Here is a 20,376-nt window from a genome sequence, read left to right on the forward strand (position 1 = left end):
ATAAGTCTGCCACAAAATCGGGGGATTGATAGCACGTGAGACGCATCTCTACAAACTTGTAGCTGCCAATATAATAATGCTTTAGGAAAACCCAGAACAAGAAGCAGTTTCCAACAACATCTGGACACACTTTTTTATGTCAAAATCTAAAAAAAGGCAACATGATAAATTGCTTGCTGCGTCTCCAAGGGGAAATGTAGTTAGCTAGCTAATGTTAGCTATGTTGACTTTTCATGTGTAACATTAATCTTTGATGCTGTTGACACAAACATATCTTACGGCAAACATATCAGTGTGTTTTAGACAGTTAACCTAACTTAATAGAACTTTAATATCAGTAGGGCTATAACTAACAATTATTTTCATTATTGTTCAATCGCTTGATCATTTTCTCAGCTAATCGATTGTTTGTTTGGTCTATAAAATGTCAGAAAATGGTGAAAAATATTGACCAGGGTATTCCAAAGCCCAAGATCATGTCCTCAAATGTCTTGTTTTGTCCACCACCAAAAGGTATTCAGTTTGGTGTTATGAACAATCAGATTCTGACTTTCTGACTTTTTTCTTTAAAAAGATCTAATCGATTAATCGCTGCAGCTCTAATCTCAGTATTACTATCATAACTTCAGTACATCCTAAAAAAATATTAAGATGGACATTAACTTGTACTTTGAGTCATTTAGTGATGTGGTATATTTTACTTGCGTAGTCTCAAATGATAATTTTATCTTTTACTTGAGTCATTTTTTATGGGAGTAATTGTACTTTTACTTGAGTATGGATTTTCAGTACTCTACTAGTTGCAACAGGATATGAATCAATACAGAAAATAATTCACAAGAACTCGAAAAAAATACACTAAGCTAGACTACCACTGTCGCTGAGGCAACGTGTGAGGAATGTGTGGAAAGTCGGGGCTGAAGTACTGCAAGGCTGATGAGCTGATAGGTGGCAGGTGTGTAGGCGCGTGATGAGCCGACTGCAGACAGGTGTGCAGGATGTGAGGAGCCAGGAGAGTGAGGCAAGAAGACCACACCCACCTGACACGCCGACACACACACACACACACACACACACACACACACACACACACAGTGAAACAGACAGGGGAGCAGTGGGAGACAGGGGGAAATGAGAAACATAAGGAAACAAAAGAGAAAACACTGAGGTGCTGCCCTGGCCATGACAAAGAGTGTTTACATTCTTACATACATTTTCTGATTACTCAATGAGACTTTCTATATATTATTTTCTAGATTGGTTTTGGTACAAGGCTCCTAAAGCATTAACAAATCACTGGACCATGCGGAACTTAGACCTTTTTCATGGCAGCTACACTGATATGAAATAATTGCAGGTAAACACAGGTTTAATTAATGAAGTTAAGGTAGCAGTGTCTTTCCAGTGGGCAAACATGCGCAACAGCACCAGCCTGACTCTGTTTGACCTGAATGGAACCTTAATTGCTATCAACGGTAACAGTGTTTACTCTATTTCATGTAAAAAGGCTGCTGTGGAAAACGTCTATTATTTGAATGTGAGAAGTAAATATTACATAAAACAGCTTTGTAGATAAATACCAGTAGGTATGAACAGTAGAATGAAAGGTGGGTGCAACAGTTTGTCTCTAAATTACATCCACATGGTCCAGAAGTCAGAAAAACTTATTCAACAGTTCTCTTCCTGTATTTCAAAGGACAGCTGTACATCAGTTTACTTACACAGTTTTCTGTATGATAACTGAATATAAATTTCTCATCAAACCAGACACAAAAACATGCATTATCACAGTTGAGGCCATCATTTCTATATCTGTTGAGAACAGACCTAGTTTTCTTTGCATTAAAACACCAATCAAAGGATAATATGAATGCTCCATCTGTCTTTCCATCTGCAACAGCAATAACAATGCATGTAATGTTGCCTGAATTATATTCGTCATCAGTGTAATGATGAAATGTGTTTACTGAATGAATCTGCAAAGAGACAATCATACTTAACATGTCTTTTAAACATTGACCAACAATGTAATTGGGACAAATCATGTCCTATCAAAATAAAAAAAAAACCTACCTATCCTAGCCCTACCTTTCTTTGATAAAATGTATTAATTAAGGATTCACATATATATAAAATATGTAATTTATAAAGTATTTTGATCTGCTTTAATTTTTGGCCACCCTTGACACCCAGTCAAGAATTCACAACTTCAAACAATTTAAAAATGTGTTAAAAGCTCACAAAATCTAACAATAACACAGGTATAAAAATGTGCTATTATAATCATCTTTGATTTAAAATGTATTTTTTATGAAAATGTCGGCCCTTTAAAGTTGATTCCCACATTTCCGTAAACTCCCTCAGTTTTTTACTAAACATGATTTAATCAGGCATAAAAAATGTTTAAAAAGTTATACCTCTATGTATATGAGTCAGATATGTCTGAACTATAACTTATAAATTCTTTAGCCCTTCTAAATCAAAGCTAAAGAGAACTCTTAGCAACTTTAAAAAATAAAATGGCTACTCACTACAGCTATGCTATCAAAAATTCTGTCTCCATAAGACGTCAAGTTAGTCAGATTTTCCCTGTGATGGAGTTGATGTCTACATTTGATAAAAAAAATAAATTAACTTTAACAGTCAAGTGTTTCATCTTTTAAAATATATTTTCCACCATAATTCAAGAGTAAAAAGTAAAACCCCTCGGATTACAGTTTTGTCCCAATTCTCAAGAATGAGGGTTTATTTCATTAATTGTTCATACAATATCCACTTTTTTTCATGGTTATGAACGTGGGTAAGGTTACAGACAGATCATTGTCTTGCTCAGATATGGGAAAAGTCACCTTTGACTTCAATTGCAGTACAGGGCATCTCTTGACTTTTTAAATATTGAATCCAAATCACATTCTTTTCCTTTTAATATTTTCCTAACCTTGACCAAAATATTTTAGAAACCTGAACCTAATCACACGGTATTAGTTAAGAGACAAACCCTGGCTTCTTGTGGCAGCACTCCACTGACTCATCCAAACCTTTTCCCTACAACTTCTGCGTGGTAAATACCTTCCTTGTCTGAAAAAAAAAATAAATCTTGCAGTTCATTGTGCTGCATTATTTATTCTCCATGGCCATATTTACCCAGCCAGTGTGTTGATGCAAACCAAAGACTTTAATCAACAAAGCCACTTCCCTGCGCTGCCTCTGATATGTGCATCCTCCTCTACCTCGAACTTTATGGTGCGGTACGTGTCAGTTCTAATCTGAGGTTCTTTGTGAGACGATTTGTACGGCATGATAATGTTTTGTGGCTCTGACTAATTGGTCCAATTATGGGCCAAACGGAGTCCCAGAAGGCTAAAGCCTGAGCTCCCGATACCATCTGCTTATGGAACACCCTCTCAGTTTGGATCAGCTTGTCGATATGCCTGAGGGAAGACATACATGCACACATGGTACATGCACAGACAAGGCAGACCTTCATCTTCAAACATCCGTCAGTGCATTAGTGTATTCATTAAAGTTTTAAAGTCTTCTTTCCTGAAAACGAGTGAATCAATCTGAGGCTGAGGCATCACTTGGGTTGAGTGTAAATTCACTTGTATGAGGAGTTTTAGTGCCTTGGTGTTCTTGTTGGGACAAACTGTGACTTGGCTCCAGAAACCTCTCCAAACAAACGTGGAGTTGACCATTTAGCTACCTAGTGTTAGTTACTGCTACATGTTTTCTGCCCATTCTGTTCAGCCAGCTGGCTTCTGAGTTTCCTGTGACACATTGGGCCAAATGCTGACAGACAGCGCTTCAATATGTCATTAAAGGATCATGTCATGCTGAAGTCCATCTTGGCTAGGAATTTGTGAAGTGTTATGCAGCATTCATGTTGTACTGTGCAGATCGTACAGAAAGCTGCCAAGTTGGAAAACCCTTATGTCAGCAGTTACTGAGTTGAAAATATTGGAAGATCACTTTCATGGAAGATTTTTTTAAATGTTGCAGTAGGACAAGCACAGGTATTGCTGAATTCCATATAGTTTCTTCAGTTTCAGGGTACTCATATCGTGCATGTTCACTGTCACATTGTCATGGCTTACTTACCCTCTTTTCACCATCTGGAGCCTGGTGCTGGACTGGTGCTTGAGCAGGGTCACACTTGGTTCAACAAGCAATCCATCTAAGAACCGTCTTGCTTTTCCACAGGCTAGAGAACCAAGTCTTTGCATAACTGTATATACGGTTTCCTAGCAATGCTAACTTCAAGTCCTTTTCACTCTGACACAGTAGGTGGTGGTAATGCATCATGTTGCTGGTTGCTAAAAAGGAAGAAAAAGCTGTTTTCTTCATTGGATTTTTTTTTCCCCCATACATATAAATTTCACTTTTGCTTAGCTTCACTGAGCACAGTAGCAAATCTCATGTCATCATTGTACCGTCTATATATATCAAACTTGATGACCTGCCCAACTTAATTAGCTCCATGTCACACAGTGCGGCTTGCAGTGAACTTATACGATTGGGGAAATCTCACAGTCTGTAGTGGAGCTTTTCCACTGGCACTTTTGGCAGAGCCAAGTCAAACTGTGCCACATCGATTTGCATTTACATTACTGCTTTTATTGCATTGCGCTGCGCCCAAGATGGACTTATTCTGGAGGGGGGCTAAAGGGAGCCATACCCACTGACCACAACCAACCAACCAAGTCTCATTATGTTCCTGTGTCGCTGTTTGCTCTTTCAGGTATCTGCATTATCTTACTTTTTCATATTTGCTTTCACTTGTGTAGAAATCGTTGAGTTACTGCTGATAAAACCCCAAATGAAAACATTTCCTGCTTGGACTGTTTTATAGTTCATGTGTATGGATAAGGAATAAAGGAGGGTTTAGTTTAGTATTTTTTGCTGCCCTGATACAATGTCTTTACAGGCTACATGGTGAAAACTTTTTAATCTGCCATCCCCCCTTTTCACCCTTTAAGTGCAGAGGGGTTGTTTAGTTGAATGTTAGTCTTGTCTGCCTGACTCATTGATCTTTTATCTGACTGAGGTTTGTGCAAGTTAGAATCTATGACCCCGACCACTGCTCTGAAATAAACAGTATATTATGTAGTGGGTTATTTTAAAGAACCACTCCTCTCGTCACCAGTGTGCTTGCACTGTGACATCTCCCTTGTTGAAAATGAACACAGTGTCTACTGGACACAGTACTGTGTTTTACCAGTGCCCACAGCCCAATATACAAACTATAGTCACTCGCGTAAAGAGCAAGGGAATTTATCCCGTGGGTCGCAGCTATGCTTGTAAAGCACACAACACATTATGCAACCTGTGCAGACAGCTGTACTGATTAAAATTGAAGTATGTCTTTTATGTCAAGAGCATGCGAGACAGATAATGAAAAGATGCAGCTGAAACACCCTCAGTCTCGACAAGGCATCAGGCAGACTGTAAATTTGCCTTAATTCTTTTTAGCCTTAACCTTTTGTGGATCGTGTGAAATGCCGACTTGCATGTCTGTTCCAGGAAAGTTGTTACAGTTCTCGCTCTGCTTGTGATTTGACAATTATCTCATATCCTGCTGGCAGACTTTTCAGGGTAAACACATGACCTGTTACAACAGTCAGTTCAGCAGCACGTGCACACATAAAACACTCTTTCGAAGTCACAGCAGCAGGGCCGTGCAAATCTCATTCTCTTAATCTCACCCACTCATGCACTTAAACTCCTTCCCTTTCACTCACACACTGTGATTTCTTCATCGTTCACCAAGCATCATGCAATGTTGTCACATAAGCAGTCTTCTATTTGTTCAAGGATGCCCTTAAATATGAGAGAATACAACACCCGAGACATAGTGCAATAACTGTTTTAATATCCTCTGTTGTGTCAAAGCTGGTAGATTTTATGAGCTCTGTTCCACTACCAAATTTTTTGGACCCAGCTCAGTTTAAAAAACCCACAAACATAAATTATGAAGCCCATTTTAAGGTAACAGCTCTCTGGGATTTTATAGCGGAGGCTGCTTTGAACTGTGTCCTTGTAAGAGGCAGGCATATTATGTGTGTGCATGTGCGAGAGAGGAAAAGAAAGTGAGAAAGTATACGTGAGACTTTATAAATATACTCAAGTCAAACGACTCCAGCATCGCCTGGCAATGCACTTTGGGAACATCTTCAAGCCTTTGTGCAGTACTCTGATTTCTAAGTAAAGGTCTCGCCTTCTTTATTCAAAGCAATGCAGTAGTATCCCTAAATAAAGCTGCCATATCTATAAAAAAGCAAGAATAATTCACAGGAATACTATTTTTTTGCAAACTCAGAGACGAACGGAACAACAGCAACACATCATCATACCTAAAGAATAGGTTATTAAGCAAGTTAAATACATCCATACAGTAAATCTCAGGGCCACAAAGTGATGTTGACATGCTTTATGTATATGAGCAGTTGTGTACACTTACATCAAATTATATTACATGAGCATGGGCAGCAGCCAAATATTAAGAATGTTAGTATTAGAATATTAATGTATTAATTAACTAATCATCTGGATATAATGTATACGCAAACCCAGATTAATTACTAAATGCACAAACATCATAACATAAATTTTTGCTCTGCACTTAAGAGTAAAGACTGTATCCTTGAAATTAAAGCTAGCTAACCAGCTGCCTATTATATTCAGCAGAAATACACTTAAAGGTAATGCCATCTCAAGAGCTATGAACGAAGGATGGCGAAAGATGAACACACATCTAGCATCACTGGAGCACACTTGTCATTTTCAGGTGTGATTCATTCTCTAGACATCTGTAGTGCCCACCAGCAGCATTTCAGAGGCCTGATTATGATCACTTGTTCAGATTTTGTTGATTTGGTTGTCTTTTCTTGCTCTATGTGCTTCTACCATGGATAAGTACACTACATAGTTAAATAGTTTCTTTTCTATCTAGTTTCTTTTATTTTGAAAGTTGACCAGCTTCTCTCTACTATTTGAATGTCTGACTTCCTGCCCACTTGATCTGCTCTGCACTAACTGACGCAGCGTTTGTAAAAAAATAACGTAAAACATTAAAGTAAAATGGATCACAAGCATCGTGTAGAATGGCCGGTATCTGATCGCTGCCATGGTGGCATTAGATTAACTTCCTGTCACACAGGAAATACAGAGTCAATGCCCAAATACTGCACTACAGTAACTGACCAGCAGGAGTCACTAAAAAACACTGAAAAACTTTCAGGGTCAGAACAGCCAACACTGCACTTCTAGTAAATGACCAGCAGGAGTTTGAAACAGTGTAACTGTCACCACCCACATACTTCCTTTATGTTGGCATGGATACTAAGCAATACACTAGAGGGCGCCACTCAAAGTGAAAAGTTACCCCAAAAAAGAAGAGTCAAAAGTTTCTGACAACAACAAACATGGAGACACTGGAGGATTTTGTAATATAATACATATATAATACATAATGTAATACATATTTTTCCCCTGGCCTGTAGTGTTATTTATTTATCCATCTACATTTTTTTTTATTTGACTTTCAGAGATATCGGCTCCTCTCAAATTAAATTGGGACTAAACTGCACTTGACTTGTGTTGCTCAAAGCAACTGGCGGGAACTACTTCAGAATCTCCCGGAGCTAAATTCTTTCAACAAGAGAGAAAGTAGTTCCTACATGAAAACTGCTCACGACAAGGTCTGTGGATTATCTTTATTCACTAGGTCAAGATTTTTGGAAAAGACATTGGTTTTGAATTTTTCAAATGTATTTTTTGATGCTTTGGGCAGCACAAGGCACATGCCATTAAGTCCCATTATGCTGGAAAGAAGGCAGACATTTCTACAGCCATTATCTGCAACCTGTTTTATTTTTGGCAAGAACTGTTAGCTGCATAACAGCCAGATATAAAATATACCAAAAAAAAAAAAAGCAAAAAAAAAAAAGCAAAAATTACTGTTTTCAGATGAGAACATTAGTTTGTTTTTTAATAATCCACTTTGGATTCTCAGTACCAAAAACAAATAGCATGACAACATAATACTGTTTTGTACAAACAGAACAAACACGTGATGCTTGGACACAACTCATCATGTACTCCTGTTTGCACCTTTGATAAGAACTGAACAAAACAAACCTGATGGGAAAAAATCCAAAACAGTAAAATATCTCCTGTCCTGACCTATAAACACATGTACGTTACTTTTTTCAATTTAAGAGAACAGGAGTACTTTTGTTTTCTGGATAATTCAGTGTGGATTGTCAATGCCAAAAAACACAAAAATCTTGACAAAAAATAATACTGTTTTCAACACAGCAACAGCCTTATTGTCGACCTCAGTGAAGTCTTAGTGAAGTATTAAACACTTTACATTCGGCATCAACCTCACGCTTTTTAGTGCTCATTTGGTGACTCCAGTCAGTGAATTCCTCCATCAACTGTGTTCCACAAACAAAATGAAAATCCTCATTCACTCAACCTGCTGTGGACGTGTCTCAGTCACCTCAGCAGAAGATACAGCGACTGCAAACATTACGTCAATCAATTATGACAGGAGGAAGCGCACTGGCGCCACAAAAGTATTTCAAAATAAAAGCCGATTTAGATCATTTCATGCGTCTCTTTAGCCTCCTAAGTAAAATGATGTGGTTTATCTTCGACCTCATGGGCTGGATAGAAGCATCATACAGGCCATACACTGCCCGGGTCTGCCCTAAGCCCATTCACAGTGCCTTACATGCTGCGTAACACAGAGTGTTGTGTGCCAGATGCGCATTCTTGTCAGCTCGCTTTGGGCCGTGGTATCACATTCTGGATAAATTAGCAAAACCTTTACATAATAAGTTGTTTATAAATGTGATCTTTGCCTTAATACCAAGATTCAACTCACAGAAGACCTGATGCCTAACTGTGACTTCCAACAGAGATGATTCTTCATCTTTTTGTGATCATTAATTTACAAAGATACACTTCGATTTTGGCTCCTTGTACTGCTGCAACAGCTGCAACTGCTGCTAGACACTTTTCAAATGACTGTTGCTCTATTCTCAAACTGACCATCAAGACATTATTCTGGAAAATTTAACTAAATAGTGCTGAAATATATTAACAAGACAGAAATTATGTCCAACAACAAAACTAAACTGTCTGTTCTCTGTTATCGGTGTAATATCTTGTATCTTGTGTCGTGTCGGACTTGCCAGCATCAGATAAACTTGTCTCATATTGTTTGAGTGTATTACTCAGTCTAGTTTGCCTAATTTTCTAAGCCTTGGAATAAAATTAGCCTGTATTTACTATTCACTCCAACTTTTTTCATGTAGTCAGAGCATGGGCTGAGATGGTCACAGAACTCGCTCATGAGTTCGCTGAAGTTTGCACTTCTACATCCTGCAAAACCGCGCCCATCCGACTGAAATACCAAGTTTTTAGGGAGTTCCGAAAGTAAAAATGAGTTGTAATAAGCTGATTGCACAAATGACCCATACGGTCAGTTTTCTGACTTGAATAAGAGATATGTTAGAACTGTATTGAGCACAGAGTGTTTTAAAAGCACTAGTTTAAGGGGAAAAGACCAGTAAATCCTGCAGGAATGGACTTTTCTGGACCTCAATTTGAAAAACTGCTTCAGTTCAAAGAGTGCTCAAAACTATGAGATTTGATTCCTGTCGCCGAGTTTGTGCTGGTGTCAAAATGTGTTTTGTTGTGATTGCAAACGTGGCGTGTTTGTTTCCAGACTGCAACGGGTAAGAAGATAATCTACATATTTATGACTCTGTTTGATATCATTAATTTTATCTTTGATATATGCATTGGTGTGTGTGCGTTTCTGATTGATGTGCATTATGCTTCATCTCAGCATAAACTGCGAGTGAAGATTAAAGGAAAATGGGGATTCAGCAGAACGCACTTAGAGTTGGTTCGCACGTAAGCAAGATAAGTGAAAAGGAAAAAAAAAACAAAAATGCACACAGATATACACAATCGCACACACGCGCGCAGTGACTGAATCTTTTTCACATTTGTTTCATCTGGCTGATCTGTTGATCTGTGTTTGTTTAAAAACCAGAGACACTGCAGATGTCGGATAACCCTTGGCTTCTCCCCGTCTCTGTTTCTCAAATTTAAATGAGCTTCATCAGCATGAAATATTTCAGCATCTGTTTGCCAAAGAACATGGGGACAATTTGAAGAATGATAAATCATTGAACAAAACACCATCATGAAATCACAATCAATTAATCAAGACGCAATTTATTATTTGTCTCTCTTGTCTCCGGTTAAGAAAAGAGCTTATTTATCTTTCTGCTCCATTTCTACCTCCTTCTCCCTCCCTGTCTCCTGTCATCTTACTGAAATCTGCATGCGGCAGTATTCATCATATGTAATCATAGTATGAAATCCTGACTCTAGGGCGGCCATATGTGCCTTATCTAGACAGAAACACAAACACAAGTTGCATTTTAAATCAGAATCCTAACAGAGTGTGCTTGTTATGAATGGGTTGTCATACATCAGCAGCACTTTTAGCCAGCAGCCACTGTGTTTAACCCATGCAGCCTAAAAAATAACCTTTTAAAAATGTATCCATAATATCCTCATATGGAAATGTTCATATTTTATAATACCATTTACAATATTTAAACACAATTTCCAATATTTAAGACGAAAAGAAATTTGGGCATCCATTGTTCCACTGTCCCACAGTCAAGTACTTCCTGCCAGTTAATACTTCCATGATAAATAATGTCCATGATCGTGAACTTTCAGGAGGTTGGGCTCAAAACAAATGAATGGAAGATGAACAACACCTGGCTGATTGTCAAAAGGGGGATATTTTTGTGCAGAGAAAACGTGTGCTGAAAATAACTGTCTTGCGGTGACAGCGCTCAAGGTACCTAGAATGGTATGACAAATAAGTCTTGCTCTGGAAAACCATACAAAGTGAGTAGTGCAGACCTAGGGTGACCAGGTCTCTTCACGTGGGACTGCAAAGCAGTTTTACTCCATGTCCCACATTTTGATTGGCTTAGGTTTTCAAAAGTCTAACCGTTATAGGACAGACTAAAATCAGGTTCTACCCGGTCGTTTGAGATCAGACTGTATACACAGGGATCAAGTGCAGGTTAATCTGTAACTGTCTTTGTTACCCTACGCCCACAGGGGAAAACTGTTAGTCACTACAGAGTCACAAGCCATTAGCTGTTGTGAGCTAAGAGGCCGAATAAAACTCTTTATTTTTTAAAAGAGTGCCTCTCAGCATTGGTAACATGTCTCACATTCTCACTGTAATGGGTATGGTCGAAGCCTATTGCAGCACTTGATACAACAAGGACAGACAGTAATGACCTTTATTTTCACTGTATGCGGATACTGTAAACAGTAGGCAGGTAAGATGGTAGTGCAGTGCGTAGACAGAGTCTCTGACTTGCTGTGGCAGGGATCTGATGTGGATTGCTCGTGATGAGTGAGCCGAAATGGGGAGCAGGTGAGTTCTGGATGTACGAGAAAGGCTCGTACTCACACTTCAGTAAGTGTAAGCAGGTAACGGTACTGAGCAGGCAGGAGACGTTGTTGGGCAGGCGAGGGGTCGAGAGCCGAGTATGCAGCCTGAGTAACCAAACTAGCAGGGAGCAGACGGAAGAAGAGTTGGAGCCAGGTGAAGAGTCAGGGAATCACAGAATCAGGAGAATTGTCCATGAGGGACTCGCAAGATGGCAGAAGCAACAGCGGTGAGGCACATAGATTTTCTCCGCAGGGAAACACGGGCTGGCAAACACAGTCGCTAACCCCGTAATGTTGTGACCTGGAAACGTTCCTCAACCACAGGCACAGGCAGACAGAAACCAGAGATGCTGAGGCAGAACTTGTGGTTCTGCCTGTTTCATAAGCTGAATATTTTGTCTGTATTTGATGTTAATGGACTTCAAATATGCTTATAGCTTACCTGAAATTTTCAGGAATTATTTTCATTTTAATTCAGATCATCATTCCCATAAAACCAGACAATCTACCTACCTGCACATTCCACGTGTCAAAACATGTCTCGGCCAGTTTTCTGTCAAATATTTAGGACCCAAATTGTGGTGATGTGGTGAGGTGTTGAAGAATACTGAAGAATACTTTTTTGGAAAACCCTAGAACTGGCATTCGTATTTTATTTTATTTAGATATTTGTTGTATTTCGTCATGGTCATTTTGCATAGATATGTTTATATGTATGTCTATTGCTTTTTTTCTGTTGTTGTTTCCTTTTCTTTGTCTTTGATTTGCTTTGTTGTGTTGTGTTATGCTGTAAAAAAAGGGACTTAAGGTTCTGAACCTGAATATTTAGACATGAAATCATCAGTAATTGTAATTGAATTTTAATTTGAATTCAGTCTAAATCTAGGGGTGACCCATGATAAGCCTCATAGGCTTTTAGTCTCACTTGCACATTCTTGTTATTTTATTGTATTGTTTTCTTTATGTCTTCTCTGCATATGTGCTAAATCAAATCAAAATCAAATCAAATGGGTGGGAACAGAAGGCTGGGGTGTTTTCTGGGTTTCAGATGAGATGGGAGGGTCAGAGGCAAGCAGGGTCAGCAGCAGGAAATCAGTCCAGAGGATGCTGGAGAGTCTTGAACTGAAACTATGTAGATGAATCCGATGAAGTATCAGAAGTCAACAAGCCACCATACCGTATGACTGTGATAGTTCCACACAAACATACTCTGTCCCACATGTGGTTTGTTAGGATCTGGTCATCCTATGCAGACCAATAAAAAGTTCTCCAATACATGATACTGTTTTAAATGCACTAGACACTTTTGATTTTTTTTTTAAATTGAAAATGTTTTTTAACAAAAGTCAATTGTTTGAATTTATGCAAAACAAATACAAGCTTCTCACATAATACTTTGGATTTTAATGACCCCGCATCATTTTGCAATTTTGAAAAGTCTTTAAAGTCAAATAAACTTAACACACTCCTCATACATCCAAACCATTAGTCCTTCTTTCTCGTATGGAACCTTGAATAATAAATGCATTTGGATTTAATTCATATTCTGCGTCTAATATTAATTTCCCTTGAGATTAGGCATGTATTTTAATGTTACCCAAAGTACTTTTAAATGCATAAGTTTCCATACATTTCACTGGATTATGTGCAGGGACCCAAACATGGTTTTCTATGGGTGAAAGAAATTGCCAGGAAAATAGCTTTATATAACTTTATTTTATTTTGTTCAGATGTTTAATTTATTTTGGTTGTTTTAATTATATTTTCATTACTTGTTATTTTTCCTTTAAAGGCTGTTTGTTGTGGTTTTCCTTCATTTATGATGGTGTTTAAAGGGGGTAAAATATGTCACCACCGTCCAGTAAAAACCCTGTATTTCCACATTTTCATATTTTCGTTTAAAAACTCGTAAAACTAATCAAATCACACTGGATTGTGTCCAAAAAAAAAATGCAACTTTACTGAGATTCTTAAAAGTTGACATTTTGTTGATACAGGGTTTTCTCCCAGCACCAGTCATGTTAAACTTTTCATTGTAGATTGCAAACTGCAGTCTCTACAACATAAATCAAACATAATACACAGAACATGACCTGAGCATAACCTGGTTACTTCTGCATTTGAAGTGTAATATTACAGAGCTATACAGCTTCAACGCAGCTTTAGGTTATGCAGGTTTTACATGTAAATGAGGCAATTCATTGTAGCCACTCTGTTGACTCTCTGGTTTCACCTTTTCTGTAGCTGCTGAACCTGAAGACAGAGCGCCTGTCTACACCCAGTTGTGTATAATTAATTAACAGACGGAGCTTTTTGAAGCACATGTTACAGGGAACACAATGGTGTGGGATAATGCAGCACCCTTGGCTCAAAGTTAAAAGACAATAATAACGCAAGATAAACAACAAAAATGTTTTGATCTCTTTGGGGGAAAAGACCACTGTACTGAAACTGTATTATCAACATGCTGCATGATGCAACCAAATAATGACAAAGACGGATTGCACAAATAACTGACTAATGGATCACTTAATTCTTATTTATTTGGCAGAAAACTATGAATTTTGTCAATAAACTTTTGAAGCTGTTTTTTGATCTTAGCACTCACTTGCATCTAGTCAGTTTTTGGAGCAAAATGCTCTGAAGTGGAACCTCTGTGTAGCTAAGGCTGAGCATGCTACTAACTTTATTTCCTGGCAGACAGTGGGGGTACTTTCCCCTTGGCGGGTGACAAGGTTGGTTGGTCGGTGGGTGGGTGAGTTGCTGGGTTGGTTGGTTGGTACATGGGTGGCAACTACGTCATCCACACTATGGCACACTGGCTGCAATGCTCTAGAATTGTATCATGGCATGACTATGAAATAGTCACAAAATATGGTCGTCGTGTACATGGACAGAAATTGTCAATATTTCTTCTAACAGTCAGCATGACTTTAAAAGTAAAAGGGATGAATGCTGTATAAAGAAAATTATAGTTCCCATAAGGGGGAGGTTGTGGTGCACTGGTGTGGATAGGTAGGTCAAACACTGTCGACTACTGGACTAAACATCACCACCCTTGCTAGTCTGCACCAGAAATACTAGTCACTTTTAAGTCTGAAATGGTGAAACATTTAGTGAGTTGTCATGTTCTGTAGGTTAATGTGCAATGTTCATTTTACAAAGCGGCACACATTTCAGCAGCATCGAAAGTACGACTTAATACACAGTATTTTTTCAGACAGTGTTTAACATTATCAATTTTAACTGGTTTCTGAGTGTTTTCTTACTGTTAGACTAGTCGACTAGTCTAATTAAAATTTTGCATTTAATCGACAGGGAAATTAGTCACCAGGAACATCCCTAAGTTTAACCCAAACCATGTAGTTTTGTTGCCGAAATCTACCCAAGATCTTTATTTGGAAAGTGTAACCAGCAGTGAATATTCATTACTCCTAAATTAATTAGAAAAACAGTGGGTAATTAATTTGGAAGTCATGCTGAGTGTTACAAAAAAAAAGGAAAATTAATGACCATATACAAATATGTATTTAAATTTCATGACTACTTCACGTACTGCCATGAGACTGTTGAACACTCAGGTGTGGCGGTCGCTGCTCATTCACGTGAACTCATTCCTAACTGGAGCTTGGGCCAATGTGTATGCCACAGCACACAAGAGGTAGAAGGGAACCATCTGTCACTGAGATATTAGTTTTCCCAGGAGCCACAGCCAAATGTAACATTTGGGCTCTGCTTATGACTTATAAATATAATTGCTTCATGATTGATAACGCACTCTGCTCGGACCCTGTAGGTCTAAGGTCCAGGACAGCTATCCCACTTGTTCATTCTGACATCGACCCTTGAGGATTATGAAGCGAATATATTTCCAATGAGGCCAATCCAGGTATGCACTAATGCAATGATGGTGATGGATGGAAGCATGGGAGGTTAATTGGTAACCCAATTTACTGTTAATGGCTTGCGTCTACTTTAGATGGCGTGATACCTGTGTACTGCAACTAACTAATATTATACCTGACTTGCATAAATTGTTACCACACTCATCTTGTGTTAGTTTGAAGCTCTAACTTAAAATCTGTGTAAAGGAAAAAGATTTTCTTCTTAGAAAATACTTGCTGAAAATATGTCACAACACTGCGAACTGTATTCTGTTCTGAATTGTGGAGTTGGACATTGAAACTATTGTTCACAATTTCTGTGTTCAGGATTTACGCAGATCTGAAGTATGGCTCCCATATGTGTTGGAGCCATGGTCTCCCAAACACTATTTAATGCCCACGAACCGAACTGGCATGCAAATGACACCCCCTTCCCAACAGTTGGTTACGGTAAACGTACCAGATGTGCTAAGCATCACACATGATGATTGGCTGTACAGTGGTCCCACATTATGTTTGGTTGTACCTCAGAAAGTTAAGGGAAATGCTAAAGAGAAGTAGACAAAGAAGATATATTTTCATACATTTCAAAAAATGTATGAAATACTGAAATAATGCCTATTCTATGGAAGGAATTATAAACTCTGTGTTTACATTGAGTGTATAAGTTTAGCATTCACATTTAGATGTGATGCATATTAGATGTATATCTTTTTCTCGACAATAACACAACGAACATTTGGTATTCTGCAGAGTGAACAAATTACCCATGTGCTTTCCAAAGTACAATACACGCAGTACACATTTCTTCATCATGCAAGACTAAAACTACACTGCAGGGTTAAAAATAAATAAATAAATAAATAAATAAAAGTCATTACCTGGATTTAAATAGGCAAATAGGTAAGAGCCTTCCATTGGATAATTACTGCAGTGATTAATATGTTTCAGGTGGCAACAAGTTATTGAACCCTAACTGATCCAGTGAGGAGCTTCTCATTTCTCAAACAACCATGTCAGAAGACATATCCTGTGGTCGTGGAAAAGATGTTACTCTGTTTCAGAAGAGTCAAATTATTGGCCTGCATCAAGCAAAGAAAGGGAGATTGATGAAACTACTGAAATTGTCCAAGGCATTATTACAATCTGGAAGGATAGTGGTGAACCAGCATCTTCTAAGAAGAAATGTGGTCAGAAAAACATCTTGAATGATCGTGATTGTGATCACTTAAATGTTTGGTGAAATCAAATCAGAAAATATATAATATTAGAACTCGCAGCTATGTTTAATAGTGAAAGTAAGAGCATTTCAACATGCACAAAGTAAAGAGAACTCAAGGAATTAGGACTAAACAGTTGTGTAGCCTTAAGAAAACCACTTATCAGTGAGGATAATCAGAAAAAAAGGCCTCAGTTTGCTAGGGAGATCATGTGGTCTGATAAGTCCAGATGTACCCTGTTCCAGAGTGATGGGGGCATCAGGGTAAGAAGAGAGGCAGATGAAGTGATGCTCCCATCATGCCTAGTGCCTACTGTACAAGCCGATGGGGGCAGTGTTATGATCTGGGGTTGCTTCAGTTGCTCAGGTCGAGGTTCAGCAACATTATGTAGCCACAAAATGAGGTCAGTTCACTACCTGAATATACTGAATGAGCAGGTTTTTACATCAATGGATTTTTTTCTTCCCTGATGTCACGGCCATATTCCAAGATGACAATACCAGGATTCATTGGGCTCAAATTGTGAGGGAGCATAAGACATCATTTTCATACGTGGATTGGCCGCCACAGAGTCCAGATCTTAAACCCATTGAGAATCTTTGGGATGTGCTGGAGAAGACTTTGATACAAGCTGGTACAACATCGAAACGATGCCATGGAGAATGCATGCTGTAATCAAAGCTAAAGGCGGTCCAACAAAATATTGGTGTGTGTGACTTTTTTTTGTGACTTGGCTATGTAGTGTATGTTTAATAATGTGACAGTGCTATTAAGATCTGCTTATGTTTAAGTACAAAAACACCTGGGTAAAAGAAAGATGAGGGACTTGAAATGATCACTCTCATGAGGTAATGATCACTATCGCAAGATAATACGTGTGCTGTCATCTGTGACCGCGGGACCCCAAGCAGATCTGGCAGGCTGAGCACATCTGGCACCGACAACAGACCTACCATTAGCAACATGTTTTTTAGTCCAAATCAGCCCAGCAGTTCACTTCAGAAGATAAAAAAAAATACACTCTGGTGGCCCAAACATGTCCAATAAAGCTGCCAGGAGTGTCCATGTTTCATGTCGTTTTCAGATTCTAGAGAGAGAGAGAAAAGTGCCCATTTTTTCATGATTTTGAAACCTAATTTTATACACTTAGCAGTTTACTTTAATCATTCAGATTTGGCCTGGTGGTTAATAACATGTTTCTGGGGTGTGACCAACTCAGAACACACATTTACGGTTGCTTTACACAATCTTTAAAGCAGCTCAAAACTTATTCATTAACCTGGAGTGCACAAAAGGGACCTGAGTTTGAGGTTTCACCACTGTGACTTGGAACGCTCATGTTTTATCAGTAATTAACACCTTCATGTACCTGATAGTGAAGTGAATGGCAGACAGGCAGTGCACATAACACCCTCAGGCATACAGTGCTCACACTAGAGGCAATTAATTACTGTGCCTTTACCATAATTATTAGGAACCGTCTAATGAAAGCGGGATTTAGATGCTTACCTGCTGCGTTATGTGTGTGTGTGAGCATGTCTTAGTCTTAATCTTAATGCAAGTAGACTGGCGGTCTGATGGGAGGACCTGTAAAAAACAAAGAGATTAATGAATAATGCAGGAATTGTGCACACAAACACACGGACCTAAACACACACATGCAGGCTCGGCAATAGCACAAACCCTCACGAAAAAATACTTCAGGGGTCCCCAGTGTGTGTTTGAGTGAATGTATGTGTGTGTGGAATTGTGTGTGAGACAGAGCTGAGAGAGTTTATGTGAAGGGTCCATTGCGGGGTCCACATTCTCCCCAAAGGCCACTGGGATGTTTTCTGAGTGTGTTACTATGGAAATAAAAGGGTTCTAGTTTAGAGGGTGGGTGGCAGGTAGAAGTAGAGAGGAGTCTCTCCACTGAATATTAATGACAGTCATACAGTGCAGAGCAATGTGTCTCCGCTTCTGAGACTTTGTCAAATATCAGTGTGATATCACAACAGCAGCCTGGCTCCTCCGCCACAGGCTTGGAACCGTGGGACTGTGAAGAAGCGGAATTTTCTGTCATTTCGCTTGGATTTATACGTTACAGTGAGAGATCCATTTTTAGGCTTACGTTCCCCAACTCTATAGTGCATAGTAAGTTTGGGGGAAAAGTCGGAGGAGGTAAGAGCATCATAACTATAGTGTTGCAGCTGTGCTATTTCAGCTAAGAGTTGTTTCTACAATGTGTGGTTGTGTTTCAGTAAGGTTTTAATAGAAACAAATATTTTGAGCCTATGCCTAACCCTTAGCATATTCGTTAAAGGAGAGTAGCTATTTTCTGATTATTTTTTTCCAAAACTGATGCTGACTATGACTCAAAACATACTCAAAAAGATAGTAATGATAATATGGTCGACTAAAAAAGTTAGACATCTAGGAAACCGTGTCCACCAACTTTGACCGTGCACAAAGCATCATTGGTGTAAACGCAGAGAGCTCCTCCTCTCGTCCTGCGTGTTGTGTCCTGTCAGCTCAGAGGACGATCCACCCGTCAAGTGCCACACTTTGGTCCAGAATGCTGTGGTGGAGTAGGTCTCTGTAAGACGTGGGCACAACAGTATCTGATTTCCTGTCGACCGGCCAGCATGAGTCCTGTTTTGACACAAGAGCAGCCTTAAATTCAAGCTTGGTTTGTATGGCTCTCCTCCTGGGGTGGTCAGTGGTGGTGCGTCCATCTGGTTTGGCTGGGTGGTTGAAAGATACCAAGAGCATTGTTGATCGTCTCAGGGTCCACTACTTTTTAATCCAAATCCTGTGCTTCTTTTTTTTCAATGCTTAGTGTATTTCTGGCATTATATAAGTGATATATGCTTGAGTGAAGAAATTACAGAACAAAAATGTAGCAAAAATTGACGCAGGTAGCTGGGGCTGTAACATGTGCCGCTGTTGCTGTGGAGATCATATTCATCTCTCAAAAAATTTTAGTGATAAAGAGGGTTGGCTACATTTTGTGAGATTCACACACTGCACACTGAGAGACCAGACTCTCCTCTCCAGAAAAAAAATAAAGCCTCAGTCATTTCTGCAAACATCCTAACAAACAGTGACAGAAATTGACAAAAAGCTTTAGCAGCTGTAGGAATTATGCATCTTGTCCATCAGGAGCAAATGAGGAAATAGTGTGAGGTTGTCATAGAGCTGTAAAAGTCTGCAGAGAGGGAGGTCAGGGTGGGTGAGTGAGTAAACAAAATGTAGAGCTGTGCCACACAGGAGACTGCTGCTTGTTTCCTACCATAAACAGTGGTCTCATTTGAACATGAATGATTGTACCATTAATCATTATAATGGAGGTTCCATAACCTTAAAGTGGAAATGAAACAGCAAAAAATAGACACATTTATAACTTCACTGAAGTTACTTATATATCACCATAAAATTATACCATAAAAGTAAGCTATTGCACAGAAAATACCTTTTTTAAATACACCTTTATGTTGTATTTACAACCTGGGTACCGCCATCTTTGTTTTTGCTGGTGACCTTTGTCACGAGAATGGTTGTCTGAAAAGAAGGATGGATACAGTTGTGAACTGCAGACCAGTTTGGCGTTGATAAACTTGGTTTTGAGAGTTTTGATGACTTACAGTGACCCAAGGAAAGTGTCAAAAACGCAATCGCCCATGGTCTTTAAGCGATAAGAGCATTGTCAGTATTAAGACATGTTACCATGGTGTTGATGCTATCCCTGAAGGACATCTGAGCAGAGGCTCTGGTGCGCCTGATCAACA

Source organism: Lutjanus erythropterus, chromosome 1, assembly GCF_056507025.1.
Source record: "Lutjanus erythropterus isolate fLutEry1 chromosome 1, fLutEry1.hap2, whole genome shotgun sequence".
In the NCBI taxonomy this organism is placed as follows: Eukaryota; Metazoa; Chordata; class Actinopteri; order Lutjaniformes; family Lutjanidae; genus Lutjanus; species Lutjanus erythropterus.